Source organism: Sphaerodactylus townsendi, linkage group LG17 (genome assembly GCF_021028975.2).
Source record: "Sphaerodactylus townsendi isolate TG3544 linkage group LG17, MPM_Stown_v2.3, whole genome shotgun sequence".
In the NCBI taxonomy this organism is placed as follows: Eukaryota; Metazoa; Chordata; class Lepidosauria; order Squamata; family Sphaerodactylidae; genus Sphaerodactylus; species Sphaerodactylus townsendi.
The window spans coordinates 4,349,206-4,365,570 of record NC_059441.1 but is presented as its reverse complement, the minus strand read 5'-3'; positions in this window follow the sequence as shown (position 1 = coordinate 4,365,570).

Sequence of the window (16,365 nt, the reverse complement as noted above, 5' to 3'; positions counted from 1 at the left end):
GGGGGGTGGGGGGGGGGGGGGGTGGGGGGGGGGGGGGGTGGGGGGGGGGGGGGGTGGGGGGGGGGGGGGGTGGGGGGGGGGGGGGGTGGGGGGGGGGGGGGGTGGGGGGGGGGGGGGGTGGGGGGGGGGGGGGGTGGGGGGGGGGGGGGGTGGGGGGGGGGGGGGGTGGGGGGGGGGGGGGGTGGGGGGGGGGGGGGGTGGGGGGGGGGGGGGGTGGGGGGGGGGGGGGGTGGGGGGGGGGGGGGGTGGGGGGGGGGGGGGGTGGGGGGGGGGGGGGGTGGGGGGGGGGGGGGGTGGGGGGGGGGGGGGGTGGGGGGGGGGGGGGGTGGGGGGGGGGGGGGGTGGGGGGGGGGGGGGGTGGGGGGGGGGGGGGGTGGGGGGGGGGGGGGGTGGGGGGGGGGGGGGGTGGGGGGGGGGGGGGGTGGGGGGGGGGGGGGGTGGGGGGGGGGGGGGGTGGGGGGGGGGGGGGGTGGGGGGGGGGGGGGGTGGGGGGGGGGGGGGGTGGGGGGGGGGGGGGGTGGGGGGGGGGGGGGGTGGGGGGGGGGGGGGGTGGGGGGGGGGGGGGGTGGGGGGGGGGGGGGGTGGGGGGGGGGGGGGGTGGGGGGGGGGGGGGGTGGGGGGGGGGGGGGGTGGGGGGGGGGGGGGGTGGGGGGGGGGGGGGGTGGGGGGGGGGGGGGGTGGGGGGGGGGGGGGGTGGGGGGGGGGGGGGGTGGGGGGGGGGGGGGGTGGGGGGGGGGGGGGGTGGGGGGGGGGGGGGGTGGGGGGGGGGGGGGGTGGGGGGGGGGGGGGGTGGGGGGGGGGGGGGGTGGGGGGGGGGGGGGGTGGGGGGGGGGGGGGGTGGGGGGGGGGGGGGGTGGGGGGGGGGGGGGGTGGGGGGGGGGGGGGGTGGGGGGGGGGGGGGGTGGGGGGGGGGGGGGGTGGGGGGGGGGGGGGGTGGGGGGGGGGGGGGGTGGGGGGGGGGGGGGGTGGGGGGGGGGGGGGGTGGGGGGGGGGGGGGGTGGGGGGGGGGGGGGGTGGGGGGGGGGGGGGGTGGGGGGGGGGGGGGGTGGGGGGGGGGGGGGGTGGGGGGGGGGGGGGGTGGGGGGGGGGGGGGGTGGGGGGGGGGGGGGGTGGGGGGGGGGGGGGGTGGGGGGGGGGGGGGGTGGGGGGGGGGGGGGGTGGGGGGGGGGGGGGGTGGGGGGGGGGGGGGGTGGGGGGGGGGGGGGGTGGGGGGGGGGGGGGGTGGGGGGGGGGGGGGGTGGGGGGGGGGGGGGGTGGGGGGGGGGGGGGGTGGGGGGGGGGGGGGGTGGGGGGGGGGGGGGGTGGGGGGGGGGGGGGGTGGGGGGGGGGGGGGGTGGGGGGGGGGGGGGGTGGGGGGGGGGGGGGGTGGGGGGGGGGGGGGGTGGGGGGGGGGGGGGGTGGGGGGGGGGGGGGGTGGGGGGGGGGGGGGGTGGGGGGGGGGGGGGGTGGGGGGGGGGGGGGGTGGGGGGGGGGGGGGGTGGGGGGGGGGGGGGGTGGGGGGGGGGGGGGGTGGGGGGGGGGGGGGGTGGGGGGGGGGGGGGGTGGGGGGGGGGGGGGGTGGGGGGGGGGGGGGGTGGGGGGGGGGGGGGGTGGGGGGGGGGGGGGGTGGGGGGGGGGGGGGGTGGGGGGGGGGGGGGGTGGGGGGGGGGGGGGGTGGGGGGGGGGGGGGGTGGGGGGGGGGGGGGGTGGGGGGGGGGGGGGGTGGGGGGGGGGGGGGGTGGGGGGGGGGGGGGGTGGGGGGGGGGGGGGGTGGGGGGGGGGGGGGGTGGGGGGGGGGGGGGGTGGGGGGGGGGGGGGGTGGGGGGGGGGGGGGGTGGGGGGGGGGGGGGGTGGGGGGGGGGGGGGGTGGGGGGGGGGGGGGGTGGGGGGGGGGGGGGGTGGGGGGGGGGGGGGGTGGGGGGGGGGGGGGGTGGGGGGGGGGGGGGGTGGGGGGGGGGGGGGGTGGGGGGGGGGGGGGGTGGGGGGGGGGGGGGGTGGGGGGGGGGGGGGGTGGGGGGGGGGGGGGGTGGGGGGGGGGGGGGGTGGGGGGGGGGGGGGGTGGGGGGGGGGGGGGGTGGGGGGGGGGGGGGGTGGGGGGGGGGGGGGGTGGGGGGGGGGGGGGGTGGGGGGGGGGGGGGGTGGGGGGGGGGGGGGGTGGGGGGGGGGGGGGGTGGGGGGGGGGGGGGGTGGGGGGGGGGGGGGGTGGGGGGGGGGGGGGGTGGGGGGGGGGGGGGGTGGGGGGGGGGGGGGGTGGGGGGGGGGGGGGGTGGGGGGGGGGGGGGGTGGGGGGGGGGGGGGGTGGGGGGGGGGGGGGGTGGGGGGGGGGGGGGGTGGGGGGGGGGGGGGGTGGGGGGGGGGGGGGGTGGGGGGGGGGGGGGGTGGGGGGGGGGGGGGGTGGGGGGGGGGGGGGGTGGGGGGGGGGGGGGGTGGGGGGGGGGGGGGGTGGGGGGGGGGGGGGGTGGGGGGGGGGGGGGGTGGGGGGGGGGGGGGGTGGGGGGGGGGGGGGGTGGGGGGGGGGGGGGGTGGGGGGGGGGGGGGGTGGGGGGGGGGGGGGGTGGGGGGGGGGGGGGGTGGGGGGGGGGGGGGGTGGGGGGGGGGGGGGGTGGGGGGGGGGGGGGGTGGGGGGGGGGGGGGGTGGGGGGGGGGGGGGGTGGGGGGGGGGGGGGGTGGGGGGGGGGGGGGGTGGGGGGGGGGGGGGGTGGGGGGGGGGGGGGGTGGGGGGGGGGGGGGGTGGGGGGGGGGGGGGGTGGGGGGGGGGGGGGGTGGGGGGGGGGGGGGGTGGGGGGGGGGGGGGGTGGGGGGGGGGGGGGGTGGGGGGGGGGGGGGGTGGGGGGGGGGGGGGGTGGGGGGGGGGGGGGGTGGGGGGGGGGGGGGGTGGGGGGGGGGGGGGGTGGGGGGGGGGGGGGGTGGGGGGGGGGGGGGGTGGGGGGGGGGGGGGGTGGGGGGGGGGGGGGGTGGGGGGGGGGGGGGGTGGGGGGGGGGGGGGGTGGGGGGGGGGGGGGGTGGGGGGGGGGGGGGGTGGGGGGGGGGGGGGGTGGGGGGGGGGGGGGGTGGGGGGGGGGGGGGGTGGGGGGGGGGGGGGGTGGGGGGGGGGGGGGGTGGGGGGGGGGGGGGGTGGGGGGGGGGGGGGGTGGGGGGGGGGGGGGGTGGGGGGGGGGGGGGGTGGGGGGGGGGGGGGGTGGGGGGGGGGGGGGGTGGGGGGGGGGGGGGGTGGGGGGGGGGGGGGGTGGGGGGGGGGGGGGGTGGGGGGGGGGGGGGGTGGGGGGGGGGGGGGGTGGGGGGGGGGGGGGGTGGGGGGGGGGGGGGGTGGGGGGGGGGGGGGGTGGGGGGGGGGGGGGGTGGGGGGGGGGGGGGGTGGGGGGGGGGGGGGGTGGGGGGGGGGGGGGGTGGGGGGGGGGGGGGGTGGGGGGGGGGGGGGGTGGGGGGGGGGGGGGGTGGGGGGGGGGGGGGGTGGGGGGGGGGGGGGGTGGGGGGGGGGGGGGGTGGGGGGGGGGGGGGGTGGGGGGGGGGGGGGGTGGGGGGGGGGGGGGGTGGGGGGGGGGGGGGGTGGGGGGGGGGGGGGGTGGGGGGGGGGGGGGGTGGGGGGGGGGGGGGGTGGGGGGGGGGGGGGGTGGGGGGGGGGGGGGGTGGGGGGGGGGGGGGGTGGGGGGGGGGGGGGGTGGGGGGGGGGGGGGGTGGGGGGGGGGGGGGGTGGGGGGGGGGGGGGGTGGGGGGGGGGGGGGGTGGGGGGGGGGGGGGGTGGGGGGGGGGGGGGGTGGGGGGGGGGGGGGGTGGGGGGGGGGGGGGGTGGGGGGGGGGGGGGGTGGGGGGGGGGGGGGGTGGGGGGGGGGGGGGGTGGGGGGGGGGGGGGGTGGGGGGGGGGGGGGGTGGGGGGGGGGGGGGGTGGGGGGGGGGGGGGGTGGGGGGGGGGGGGGGTGGGGGGGGGGGGGGGTGGGGGGGGGGGGGGGTGGGGGGGGGGGGGGGTGGGGGGGGGGGGGGGTGGGGGGGGGGGGGGGTGGGGGGGGGGGGGGGTGGGGGGGGGGGGGGGTGGGGGGGGGGGGGGGTGGGGGGGGGGGGGGGTGGGGGGGGGGGGGGGTGGGGGGGGGGGGGGGTGGGGGGGGGGGGGGGTGGGGGGGGGGGGGGGTGGGGGGGGGGGGGGGTGGGGGGGGGGGGGGGTGGGGGGGGGGGGGGGTGGGGGGGGGGGGGGGTGGGGGGGGGGGGGGGTGGGGGGGGGGGGGGGTGGGGGGGGGGGGGGGTGGGGGGGGGGGGGGGTGGGGGGGGGGGGGGGTGGGGGGGGGGGGGGGTGGGGGGGGGGGGGGGTGGGGGGGGGGGGGGGTGGGGGGGGGGGGGGGTGGGGGGGGGGGGGGGTGGGGGGGGGGGGGGGTGGGGGGGGGGGGGGGTGGGGGGGGGGGGGGGTGGGGGGGGGGGGGGGTGGGGGGGGGGGGGGGTGGGGGGGGGGGGGGGTGGGGGGGGGGGGGGGTGGGGGGGGGGGGGGGTGGGGGGGGGGGGGGGTGGGGGGGGGGGGGGGTGGGGGGGGGGGGGGGTGGGGGGGGGGGGGGGTGGGGGGGGGGGGGGGTGGGGGGGGGGGGGGGTGGGGGGGGGGGGGGGTGGGGGGGGGGGGGGGTGGGGGGGGGGGGGGGTGGGGGGGGGGGGGGGTGGGGGGGGGGGGGGGTGGGGGGGGGGGGGGGTGGGGGGGGGGGGGGGTGGGGGGGGGGGGGGGTGGGGGGGGGGGGGGGTGGGGGGGGGGGGGGGTGGGGGGGGGGGGGGGTGGGGGGGGGGGGGGGTGGGGGGGGGGGGGGGTGGGGGGGGGGGGGGGTGGGGGGGGGGGGGGGTGGGGGGGGGGGGGGGTGGGGGGGGGGGGGGGTGGGGGGGGGGGGGGGTGGGGGGGGGGGGGGGTGGGGGGGGGGGGGGGTGGGGGGGGGGGGGGGTGGGGGGGGGGGGGGGTGGGGGGGGGGGGGGGTGGGGGGGGGGGGGGGTGGGGGGGGGGGGGGGTGGGGGGGGGGGGGGGTGGGGGGGGGGGGGGGTGGGGGGGGGGGGGGGTGGGGGGGGGGGGGGGTGGGGGGGGGGGGGGGTGGGGGGGGGGGGGGGTGGGGGGGGGGGGGGGTGGGGGGGGGGGGGGGTGGGGGGGGGGGGGGGTGGGGGGGGGGGGGGGTGGGGGGGGGGGGGGGTGGGGGGGGGGGGGGGTGGGGGGGGGGGGGGGTGGGGGGGGGGGGGGGTGGGGGGGGGGGGGGGTGGGGGGGGGGGGGGGTGGGGGGGGGGGGGGGTGGGGGGGGGGGGGGGTGGGGGGGGGGGGGGGTGGGGGGGGGGGGGGGTGGGGGGGGGGGGGGGTGGGGGGGGGGGGGGGTGGGGGGGGGGGGGGGTGGGGGGGGGGGGGGGTGGGGGGGGGGGGGGGTGGGGGGGGGGGGGGGTGGGGGGGGGGGGGGGTGGGGGGGGGGGGGGGTGGGGGGGGGGGGGGGTGGGGGGGGGGGGGGGTGGGGGGGGGGGGGGGTGGGGGGGGGGGGGGGTGGGGGGGGGGGGGGGTGGGGGGGGGGGGGGGTGGGGGGGGGGGGGGGTGGGGGGGGGGGGGGGTGGGGGGGGGGGGGGGTGGGGGGGGGGGGGGGTGGGGGGGGGGGGGGGTGGGGGGGGGGGGGGGTGGGGGGGGGGGGGGGTGGGGGGGGGGGGGGGTGGGGGGGGGGGGGGGTGGGGGGGGGGGGGGGTGGGGGGGGGGGGGGGTGGGGGGGGGGGGGGGTGGGGGGGGGGGGGGGTGGGGGGGGGGGGGGGTGGGGGGGGGGGGGGGTGGGGGGGGGGGGGGGTGGGGGGGGGGGGGGGTGGGGGGGGGGGGGGGTGGGGGGGGGGGGGGGTGGGGGGGGGGGGGGGTGGGGGGGGGGGGGGGTGGGGGGGGGGGGGGGTGGGGGGGGGGGGGGGTGGGGGGGGGGGGGGGTGGGGGGGGGGGGGGGTGGGGGGGGGGGGGGGTGGGGGGGGGGGGGGGTGGGGGGGGGGGGGGGTGGGGGGGGGGGGGGGTGGGGGGGGGGGGGGGTGGGGGGGGGGGGGGGTGGGGGGGGGGGGGGGTGGGGGGGGGGGGGGGTGGGGGGGGGGGGGGGTGGGGGGGGGGGGGGGTGGGGGGGGGGGGGGGTGGGGGGGGGGGGGGGTGGGGGGGGGGGGGGGTGGGGGGGGGGGGGGGTGGGGGGGGGGGGGGGTGGGGGGGGGGGGGGGTGGGGGGGGGGGGGGGTGGGGGGGGGGGGGGGTGGGGGGGGGGGGGGGTGGGGGGGGGGGGGGGTGGGGGGGGGGGGGGGTGGGGGGGGGGGGGGGTGGGGGGGGGGGGGGGTGGGGGGGGGGGGGGGTGGGGGGGGGGGGGGGTGGGGGGGGGGGGGGGTGGGGGGGGGGGGGGGTGGGGGGGGGGGGGGGTGGGGGGGGGGGGGGGTGGGGGGGGGGGGGGGTGGGGGGGGGGGGGGGTGGGGGGGGGGGGGGGTGGGGGGGGGGGGGGGTGGGGGGGGGGGGGGGTGGGGGGGGGGGGGGGTGGGGGGGGGGGGGGGTGGGGGGGGGGGGGGGTGGGGGGGGGGGGGGGTGGGGGGGGGGGGGGGTGGGGGGGGGGGGGGGTGGGGGGGGGGGGGGGTGGGGGGGGGGGGGGGTGGGGGGGGGGGGGGGTGGGGGGGGGGGGGGGTGGGGGGGGGGGGGGGTGGGGGGGGGGGGGGGTGGGGGGGGGGGGGGGTGGGGGGGGGGGGGGGTGGGGGGGGGGGGGGGTGGGGGGGGGGGGGGGTGGGGGGGGGGGGGGGTGGGGGGGGGGGGGGGTGGGGGGGGGGGGGGGTGGGGGGGGGGGGGGGTGGGGGGGGGGGGGGGTGGGGGGGGGGGGGGGTGGGGGGGGGGGGGGGTGGGGGGGGGGGGGGGTGGGGGGGGGGGGGGGTGGGGGGGGGGGGGGGTGGGGGGGGGGGGGGGTGGGGGGGGGGGGGGGTGGGGGGGGGGGGGGGTGGGGGGGGGGGGGGGTGGGGGGGGGGGGGGGTGGGGGGGGGGGGGGGTGGGGGGGGGGGGGGGTGGGGGGGGGGGGGGGTGGGGGGGGGGGGGGGTGGGGGGGGGGGGGGGTGGGGGGGGGGGGGGGTGGGGGGGGGGGGGGGTGGGGGGGGGGGGGGGTGGGGGGGGGGGGGGGTGGGGGGGGGGGGGGGTGGGGGGGGGGGGGGGTGGGGGGGGGGGGGGGTGGGGGGGGGGGGGGGTGGGGGGGGGGGGGGGTGGGGGGGGGGGGGGGTGGGGGGGGGGGGGGGTGGGGGGGGGGGGGGGTGGGGGGGGGGGGGGGTGGGGGGGGGGGGGGGTGGGGGGGGGGGGGGGTGGGGGGGGGGGGGGGTGGGGGGGGGGGGGGGTGGGGGGGGGGGGGGGTGGGGGGGGGGGGGGGTGGGGGGGGGGGGGGGTGGGGGGGGGGGGGGGTGGGGGGGGGGGGGGGTGGGGGGGGGGGGGGGTGGGGGGGGGGGGGGGTGGGGGGGGGGGGGGGTGGGGGGGGGGGGGGGTGGGGGGGGGGGGGGGTGGGGGGGGGGGGGGGTGGGGGGGGGGGGGGGTGGGGGGGGGGGGGGGTGGGGGGGGGGGGGGGTGGGGGGGGGGGGGGGTGGGGGGGGGGGGGGGTGGGGGGGGGGGGGGGTGGGGGGGGGGGGGGGTGGGGGGGGGGGGGGGTGGGGGGGGGGGGGGGTGGGGGGGGGGGGGGGTGGGGGGGGGGGGGGGTGGGGGGGGGGGGGGGTGGGGGGGGGGGGGGGTGGGGGGGGGGGGGGGTGGGGGGGGGGGGGGGTGGGGGGGGGGGGGGGTGGGGGGGGGGGGGGGTGGGGGGGGGGGGGGGTGGGGGGGGGGGGGGGTGGGGGGGGGGGGGGGTGGGGGGGGGGGGGGGTGGGGGGGGGGGGGGGTGGGGGGGGGGGGGGGTGGGGGGGGGGGGGGGTGGGGGGGGGGGGGGGTGGGGGGGGGGGGGGGTGGGGGGGGGGGGGGGTGGGGGGGGGGGGGGGTGGGGGGGGGGGGGGGTGGGGGGGGGGGGGGGTGGGGGGGGGGGGGGGTGGGGGGGGGGGGGGGTGGGGGGGGGGGGGGGTGGGGGGGGGGGGGGGTGGGGGGGGGGGGGGGTGGGGGGGGGGGGGGGTGGGGGGGGGGGGGGGTGGGGGGGGGGGGGGGTGGGGGGGGGGGGGGGTGGGGGGGGGGGGGGGTGGGGGGGGGGGGGGGTGGGGGGGGGGGGGGGTGGGGGGGGGGGGGGGTGGGGGGGGGGGGGGGTGGGGGGGGGGGGGGGTGGGGGGGGGGGGGGGTGGGGGGGGGGGGGGGTGGGGGGGGGGGGGGGTGGGGGGGGGGGGGGGTGGGGGGGGGGGGGGGTGGGGGGGGGGGGGGGTGGGGGGGGGGGGGGGTGGGGGGGGGGGGGGGTGGGGGGGGGGGGGGGTGGGGGGGGGGGGGGGTGGGGGGGGGGGGGGGTGGGGGGGGGGGGGGGTGGGGGGGGGGGGGGGTGGGGGGGGGGGGGGGTGGGGGGGGGGGGGGGTGGGGGGGGGGGGGGGTGGGGGGGGGGGGGGGTGGGGGGGGGGGGGGGTGGGGGGGGGGGGGGGTGGGGGGGGGGGGGGGTGGGGGGGGGGGGGGGTGGGGGGGGGGGGGGGTGGGGGGGGGGGGGGGTGGGGGGGGGGGGGGGTGGGGGGGGGGGGGGGTGGGGGGGGGGGGGGGTGGGGGGGGGGGGGGGTGGGGGGGGGGGGGGGTGGGGGGGGGGGGGGGTGGGGGGGGGGGGGGGTGGGGGGGGGGGGGGGTGGGGGGGGGGGGGGGTGGGGGGGGGGGGGGGTGGGGGGGGGGGGGGGTGGGGGGGGGGGGGGGTGGGGGGGGGGGGGGGTGGGGGGGGGGGGGGGTGGGGGGGGGGGGGGGTGGGGGGGGGGGGGGGTGGGGGGGGGGGGGGGTGGGGGGGGGGGGGGGTGGGGGGGGGGGGGGGTGGGGGGGGGGGGGGGTGGGGGGGGGGGGGGGTGGGGGGGGGGGGGGGTGGGGGGGGGGGGGGGTGGGGGGGGGGGGGGGTGGGGGGGGGGGGGGGTGGGGGGGGGGGGGGGTGGGGGGGGGGGGGGGTGGGGGGGGGGGGGGGTGGGGGGGGGGGGGGGTGGGGGGGGGGGGGGGTGGGGGGGGGGGGGGGTGGGGGGGGGGGGGGGTGGGGGGGGGGGGGGGTGGGGGGGGGGGGGGGTGGGGGGGGGGGGGGGTGGGGGGGGGGGGGGGTGGGGGGGGGGGGGGGTGGGGGGGGGGGGGGGTGGGGGGGGGGGGGGGTGGGGGGGGGGGGGGGTGGGGGGGGGGGGGGGTGGGGGGGGGGGGGGGTGGGGGGGGGGGGGGGTGGGGGGGGGGGGGGGTGGGGGGGGGGGGGGGTGGGGGGGGGGGGGGGTGGGGGGGGGGGGGGGTGGGGGGGGGGGGGGGTGGGGGGGGGGGGGGGTGGGGGGGGGGGGGGGTGGGGGGGGGGGGGGGTGGGGGGGGGGGGGGGTGGGGGGGGGGGGGGGTGGGGGGGGGGGGGGGTGGGGGGGGGGGGGGGTGGGGGGGGGGGGGGGTGGGGGGGGGGGGGGGTGGGGGGGGGGGGGGGTGGGGGGGGGGGGGGGTGGGGGGGGGGGGGGGTGGGGGGGGGGGGGGGTGGGGGGGGGGGGGGGTGGGGGGGGGGGGGGGTGGGGGGGGGGGGGGGTGGGGGGGGGGGGGGGTGGGGGGGGGGGGGGGTGGGGGGGGGGGGGGGTGGGGGGGGGGGGGGGTGGGGGGGGGGGGGGGTGGGGGGGGGGGGGGGTGGGGGGGGGGGGGGGTGGGGGGGGGGGGGGGTGGGGGGGGGGGGGGGTGGGGGGGGGGGGGGGTGGGGGGGGGGGGGGGTGGGGGGGGGGGGGGGTGGGGGGGGGGGGGGGTGGGGGGGGGGGGGGGTGGGGGGGGGGGGGGGTGGGGGGGGGGGGGGGTGGGGGGGGGGGGGGGTGGGGGGGGGGGGGGGTGGGGGGGGGGGGGGGTGGGGGGGGGGGGGGGTGGGGGGGGGGGGGGGTGGGGGGGGGGGGGGGTGGGGGGGGGGGGGGGTGGGGGGGGGGGGGGGTGGGGGGGGGGGGGGGTGGGGGGGGGGGGGGGTGGGGGGGGGGGGGGGTGGGGGGGGGGGGGGGTGGGGGGGGGGGGGGGTGGGGGGGGGGGGGGGTGGGGGGGGGGGGGGGTGGGGGGGGGGGGGGGTGGGGGGGGGGGGGGGTGGGGGGGGGGGGGGGTGGGGGGGGGGGGGGGTGGGGGGGGGGGGGGGTGGGGGGGGGGGGGGGTGGGGGGGGGGGGGGGTGGGGGGGGGGGGGGGTGGGGGGGGGGGGGGGTGGGGGGGGGGGGGGGTGGGGGGGGGGGGGGGTGGGGGGGGGGGGGGGTGGGGGGGGGGGGGGGTGGGGGGGGGGGGGGGTGGGGGGGGGGGGGGGTGGGGGGGGGGGGGGGTGGGGGGGGGGGGGGGTGGGGGGGGGGGGGGGTGGGGGGGGGGGGGGGTGGGGGGGGGGGGGGGTGGGGGGGGGGGGGGGTGGGGGGGGGGGGGGGTGGGGGGGGGGGGGGGTGGGGGGGGGGGGGGGTGGGGGGGGGGGGGGGTGGGGGGGGGGGGGGGTGGGGGGGGGGGGGGGTGGGGGGGGGGGGGGGTGGGGGGGGGGGGGGGTGGGGGGGGGGGGGGGTGGGGGGGGGGGGGGGTGGGGGGGGGGGGGGGTGGGGGGGGGGGGGGGTGGGGGGGGGGGGGGGTGGGGGGGGGGGGGGGTGGGGGGGGGGGGGGGTGGGGGGGGGGGGGGGTGGGGGGGGGGGGGGGTGGGGGGGGGGGGGGGTGGGGGGGGGGGGGGGTGGGGGGGGGGGGGGGTGGGGGGGGGGGGGGGTGGGGGGGGGGGGGGGTGGGGGGGGGGGGGGGTGGGGGGGGGGGGGGGTGGGGGGGGGGGGGGGTGGGGGGGGGGGGGGGTGGGGGGGGGGGGGGGTGGGGGGGGGGGGGGGTGGGGGGGGGGGGGGGTGGGGGGGGGGGGGGGTGGGGGGGGGGGGGGGTGGGGGGGGGGGGGGGTGGGGGGGGGGGGGGGTGGGGGGGGGGGGGGGTGGGGGGGGGGGGGGGTGGGGGGGGGGGGGGGTGGGGGGGGGGGGGGGTGGGGGGGGGGGGGGGTGGGGGGGGGGGGGGGTGGGGGGGGGGGGGGGTGGGGGGGGGGGGGGGTGGGGGGGGGGGGGGGTGGGGGGGGGGGGGGGTGGGGGGGGGGGGGGGTGGGGGGGGGGGGGGGTGGGGGGGGGGGGGGGTGGGGGGGGGGGGGGGTGGGGGGGGGGGGGGGTGGGGGGGGGGGGGGGTGGGGGGGGGGGGGGGTGGGGGGGGGGGGGGGTGGGGGGGGGGGGGGGTGGGGGGGGGGGGGGGTGGGGGGGGGGGGGGGTGGGGGGGGGGGGGGGTGGGGGGGGGGGGGGGTGGGGGGGGGGGGGGGTGGGGGGGGGGGGGGGTGGGGGGGGGGGGGGGTGGGGGGGGGGGGGGGTGGGGGGGGGGGGGGGTGGGGGGGGGGGGGGGTGGGGGGGGGGGGGGGTGGGGGGGGGGGGGGGTGGGGGGGGGGGGGGGTGGGGGGGGGGGGGGGTGGGGGGGGGGGGGGGTGGGGGGGGGGGGGGGTGGGGGGGGGGGGGGGTGGGGGGGGGGGGGGGTGGGGGGGGGGGGGGGTGGGGGGGGGGGGGGGTGGGGGGGGGGGGGGGTGGGGGGGGGGGGGGGTGGGGGGGGGGGGGGGTGGGGGGGGGGGGGGGTGGGGGGGGGGGGGGGTGGGGGGGGGGGGGGGTGGGGGGGGGGGGGGGTGGGGGGGGGGGGGGGTGGGGGGGGGGGGGGGTGGGGGGGGGGGGGGGTGGGGGGGGGGGGGGGTGGGGGGGGGGGGGGGTGGGGGGGGGGGGGGGTGGGGGGGGGGGGGGGTGGGGGGGGGGGGGGGTGGGGGGGGGGGGGGGTGGGGGGGGGGGGGGGTGGGGGGGGGGGGGGGTGGGGGGGGGGGGGGGTGGGGGGGGGGGGGGGTGGGGGGGGGGGGGGGTGGGGGGGGGGGGGGGTGGGGGGGGGGGGGGGTGGGGGGGGGGGGGGGTGGGGGGGGGGGGGGGTGGGGGGGGGGGGGGGTGGGGGGGGGGGGGGGTGGGGGGGGGGGGGGGTGGGGGGGGGGGGGGGTGGGGGGGGGGGGGGGTGGGGGGGGGGGGGGGTGGGGGGGGGGGGGGGTGGGGGGGGGGGGGGGTGGGGGGGGGGGGGGGTGGGGGGGGGGGGGGGTGGGGGGGGGGGGGGGTGGGGGGGGGGGGGGGTGGGGGGGGGGGGGGGTGGGGGGGGGGGGGGGTGGGGGGGGGGGGGGGTGGGGGGGGGGGGGGGTGGGGGGGGGGGGGGGTGGGGGGGGGGGGGGGTGGGGGGGGGGGGGGGTGGGGGGGGGGGGGGGTGGGGGGGGGGGGGGGTGGGGGGGGGGGGGGGTGGGGGGGGGGGGGGGTGGGGGGGGGGGGGGGTGGGGGGGGGGGGGGGTGGGGGGGGGGGGGGGTGGGGGGGGGGGGGGGTGGGGGGGGGGGGGGGTGGGGGGGGGGGGGGGTGGGGGGGGGGGGGGGTGGGGGGGGGGGGGGGTGGGGGGGGGGGGGGGTGGGGGGGGGGGGGGGTGGGGGGGGGGGGGGGTGGGGGGGGGGGGGGGTGGGGGGGGGGGGGGGTGGGGGGGGGGGGGGGTGGGGGGGGGGGGGGGTGGGGGGGGGGGGGGGTGGGGGGGGGGGGGGGTGGGGGGGGGGGGGGGTGGGGGGGGGGGGGGGTGGGGGGGGGGGGGGGTGGGGGGGGGGGGGGGTGGGGGGGGGGGGGGGTGGGGGGGGGGGGGGGTGGGGGGGGGGGGGGGTGGGGGGGGGGGGGGGTGGGGGGGGGGGGGGGTGGGGGGGGGGGGGGGTGGGGGGGGGGGGGGGTGGGGGGGGGGGGGGGTGGGGGGGGGGGGGGGTGGGGGGGGGGGGGGGTGGGGGGGGGGGGGGGTGGGGGGGGGGGGGGGTGGGGGGGGGGGGGGGTGGGGGGGGGGGGGGGTGGGGGGGGGGGGGGGTGGGGGGGGGGGGGGGTGGGGGGGGGGGGGGGTGGGGGGGGGGGGGGGTGGGGGGGGGGGGGGGTGGGGGGGGGGGGGGGTGGGGGGGGGGGGGGGTGGGGGGGGGGGGGGGTGGGGGGGGGGGGGGGTGGGGGGGGGGGGGGGTGGGGGGGGGGGGGGGTGGGGGGGGGGGGGGGTGGGGGGGGGGGGGGGTGGGGGGGGGGGGGGGTGGGGGGGGGGGGGGGTGGGGGGGGGGGGGGGTGGGGGGGGGGGGGGGTGGGGGGGGGGGGGGGTGGGGGGGGGGGGGGGTGGGGGGGGGGGGGGGTGGGGGGGGGGGGGGGTGGGGGGGGGGGGGGGTGGGGGGGGGGGGGGGTGGGGGGGGGGGGGGGTGGGGGGGGGGGGGGGTGGGGGGGGGGGGGGGTGGGGGGGGGGGGGGGTGGGGGGGGGGGGGGGTGGGGGGGGGGGGGGGTGGGGGGGGGGGGGGGTGGGGGGGGGGGGGGGTGGGGGGGGGGGGGGGTGGGGGGGGGGGGGGGTGGGGGGGGGGGGGGGTGGGGGGGGGGGGGGGTGGGGGGGGGGGGGGGTGGGGGGGGGGGGGGGTGGGGGGGGGGGGGGGTGGGGGGGGGGGGGGGTGGGGGGGGGGGGGGGTGGGGGGGGGGGGGGGTGGGGGGGGGGGGGGGTGGGGGGGGGGGGGGGTGGGGGGGGGGGGGGGTGGGGGGGGGGGGGGGTGGGGGGGGGGGGGGGTGGGGGGGGGGGGGGGTGGGGGGGGGGGGGGGTGGGGGGGGGGGGGGGTGGGGGGGGGGGGGGGTGGGGGGGGGGGGGGGTGGGGGGGGGGGGGGGTGGGGGGGGGGGGGGGTGGGGGGGGGGGGGGGTGGGGGGGGGGGGGGGTGGGGGGGGGGGGGGGTGGGGGGGGGGGGGGGTGGGGGGGGGGGGGGGTGGGGGGGGGGGGGGGTGGGGGGGGGGGGGGGTGGGGGGGGGGGGGGGTGGGGGGGGGGGGGGGTGGGGGGGGGGGGGGGTGGGGGGGGGGGGGGGTGGGGGGGGGGGGGGGTGGGGGGGGGGGGGGGTGGGGGGGGGGGGGGGTGGGGGGGGGGGGGGGTGGGGGGGGGGGGGGGTGGGGGGGGGGGGGGGTGGGGGGGGGGGGGGGTGGGGGGGGGGGGGGGTGGGGGGGGGGGGGGGTGGGGGGGGGGGGGGGTGGGGGGGGGGGGGGGTGGGGGGGGGGGGGGGTGGGGGGGGGGGGGGGTGGGGGGGGGGGGGGGTGGGGGGGGGGGGGGGTGGGGGGGGGGGGGGGTGGGGGGGGGGGGGGGTGGGGGGGGGGGGGGGTGGGGGGGGGGGGGGGTGGGGGGGGGGGGGGGTGGGGGGGGGGGGGGGTGGGGGGGGGGGGGGGTGGGGGGGGGGGGGGGTGGGGGGGGGGGGGGGTGGGGGGGGGGGGGGGTGGGGGGGGGGGGGGGTGGGGGGGGGGGGGGGTGGGGGGGGGGGGGGGTGGGGGGGGGGGGGGGTGGGGGGGGGGGGGGGTGGGGGGGGGGGGGGGTGGGGGGGGGGGGGGGTGGGGGGGGGGGGGGGTGGGGGGGGGGGGGGGTGGGGGGGGGGGGGGGTGGGGGGGGGGGGGGGTGGGGGGGGGGGGGGGTGGGGGGGGGGGGGGGTGGGGGGGGGGGGGGGTGGGGGGGGGGGGGGGTGGGGGGGGGGGGGGGTGGGGGGGGGGGGGGGTGGGGGGGGGGGGGGGTGGGGGGGGGGGGGGGTGGGGGGGGGGGGGGGTGGGGGGGGGGGGGGGTGGGGGGGGGGGGGGGTGGGGGGGGGGGGGGGTGGGGGGGGGGGGGGGTGGGGGGGGGGGGGGGTGGGGGGGGGGGGGGGTGGGGGGGGGGGGGGGTGGGGGGGGGGGGGGGTGGGGGGGGGGGGGGGTGGGGGGGGGGGGGGGTGGGGGGGGGGGGGGGTGGGGGGGGGGGGGGGTGGGGGGGGGGGGGGGTGGGGGGGGGGGGGGGTGGGGGGGGGGGGGGGTGGGGGGGGGGGGGGGTGGGGGGGGGGGGGGGTGGGGGGGGGGGGGGGTGGGGGGGGGGGGGGGTGGGGGGGGGGGGGGGTGGGGGGGGGGGGGGGTGGGGGGGGGGGGGGGTGGGGGGGGGGGGGGGTGGGGGGGGGGGGGGGTGGGGGGGGGGGGGGGTGGGGGGGGGGGGGGGTGGGGGGGGGGGGGGGTGGGGGGGGGGGGGGGTGGGGGGGGGGGGGGGTGGGGGGGGGGGGGGGTGGGGGGGGGGGGGGGTGGGGGGGGGGGGGGGTGGGGGGGGGGGGGGGTGGGGGGGGGGGGGGGTGGGGGGGGGGGGGGGTGGGGGGGGGGGGGGGTGGGGGGGGGGGGGGGTGGGGGGGGGGGGGGGTGGGGGGGGGGGGGGGTGGGGGGGGGGGGGGGTGGGGGGGGGGGGGGGTGGGGGGGGGGGGGGGTGGGGGGGGGGGGGGGTGGGGGGGGGGGGGGGTGGGGGGGGGGGGGGGTGGGGGGGGGGGGGGGTGGGGGGGGGGGGGGGTGGGGGGGGGGGGGGGTGGGGGGGGGGGGGGGTGGGGGGGGGGGGGGGTGGGGGGGGGGGGGGGTGGGGGGGGGGGGGGGTGGGGGGGGGGGGGGGTGGGGGGGGGGGGGGGTGGGGGGGGGGGGGGGTGGGGGGGGGGGGGGGTGGGGGGGGGGGGGGGTGGGGGGGGGGGGGGGTGGGGGGGGGGGGGGGTGGGGGGGGGGGGGGGTGGGGGGGGGGGGGGGTGGGGGGGGGGGGGGGTGGGGGGGGGGGGGGGTGGGGGGGGGGGGGGGTGGGGGGGGGGGGGGGTGGGGGGGGGGGGGGGTGGGGGGGGGGGGGGGTGGGGGGGGGGGGGGGTGGGGGGGGGGGGGGGTGGGGGGGGGGGGGGGTGGGGGGGGGGGGGGGTGGGGGGGGGGGGGGGTGGGGGGGGGGGGGGGTGGGGGGGGGGGGGGGTGGGGGGGGGGGGGGGTGGGGGGGGGGGGGGGTGGGGGGGGGGGGGGGTGGGGGGGGGGGGGGGTGGGGGGGGGGGGGGGTGGGGGGGGGGGGGGGTGGGGGGGGGGGGGGGTGGGGGGGGGGGGGGGTGGGGGGGGGGGGGGGTGGGGGGGGGGGGGGGTGGGGGGGGGGGGGGGTGGGGGGGGGGGGGGGTGGGGGGGGGGGGGGGTGGGGGGGGGGGGGGGTGGGGGGGGGGGGGGGTGGGGGGGGGGGGGGGTGGGGGGGGGGGGGGGTGGGGGGGGGGGGGGGTGGGGGGGGGGGGGGGTGGGGGGGGGGGGGGGTGGGGGGGGGGGGGGGTGGGGGGGGGGGGGGGTGGGGGGGGGGGGGGGTGGGGGGGGGGGGGGGTGGGGGGGGGGGGGGGTGGGGGGGGGGGGGGGTGGGGGGGGGGGGGGGTGGGGGGGGGGGGGGGTGGGGGGGGGGGGGGGTGGGGGGGGGGGGGGGTGGGGGGGGGGGGGGGTGGGGGGGGGGGGGGGTGGGGGGGGGGGGGGGTGGGGGGGGGGGGGGGTGGGGGG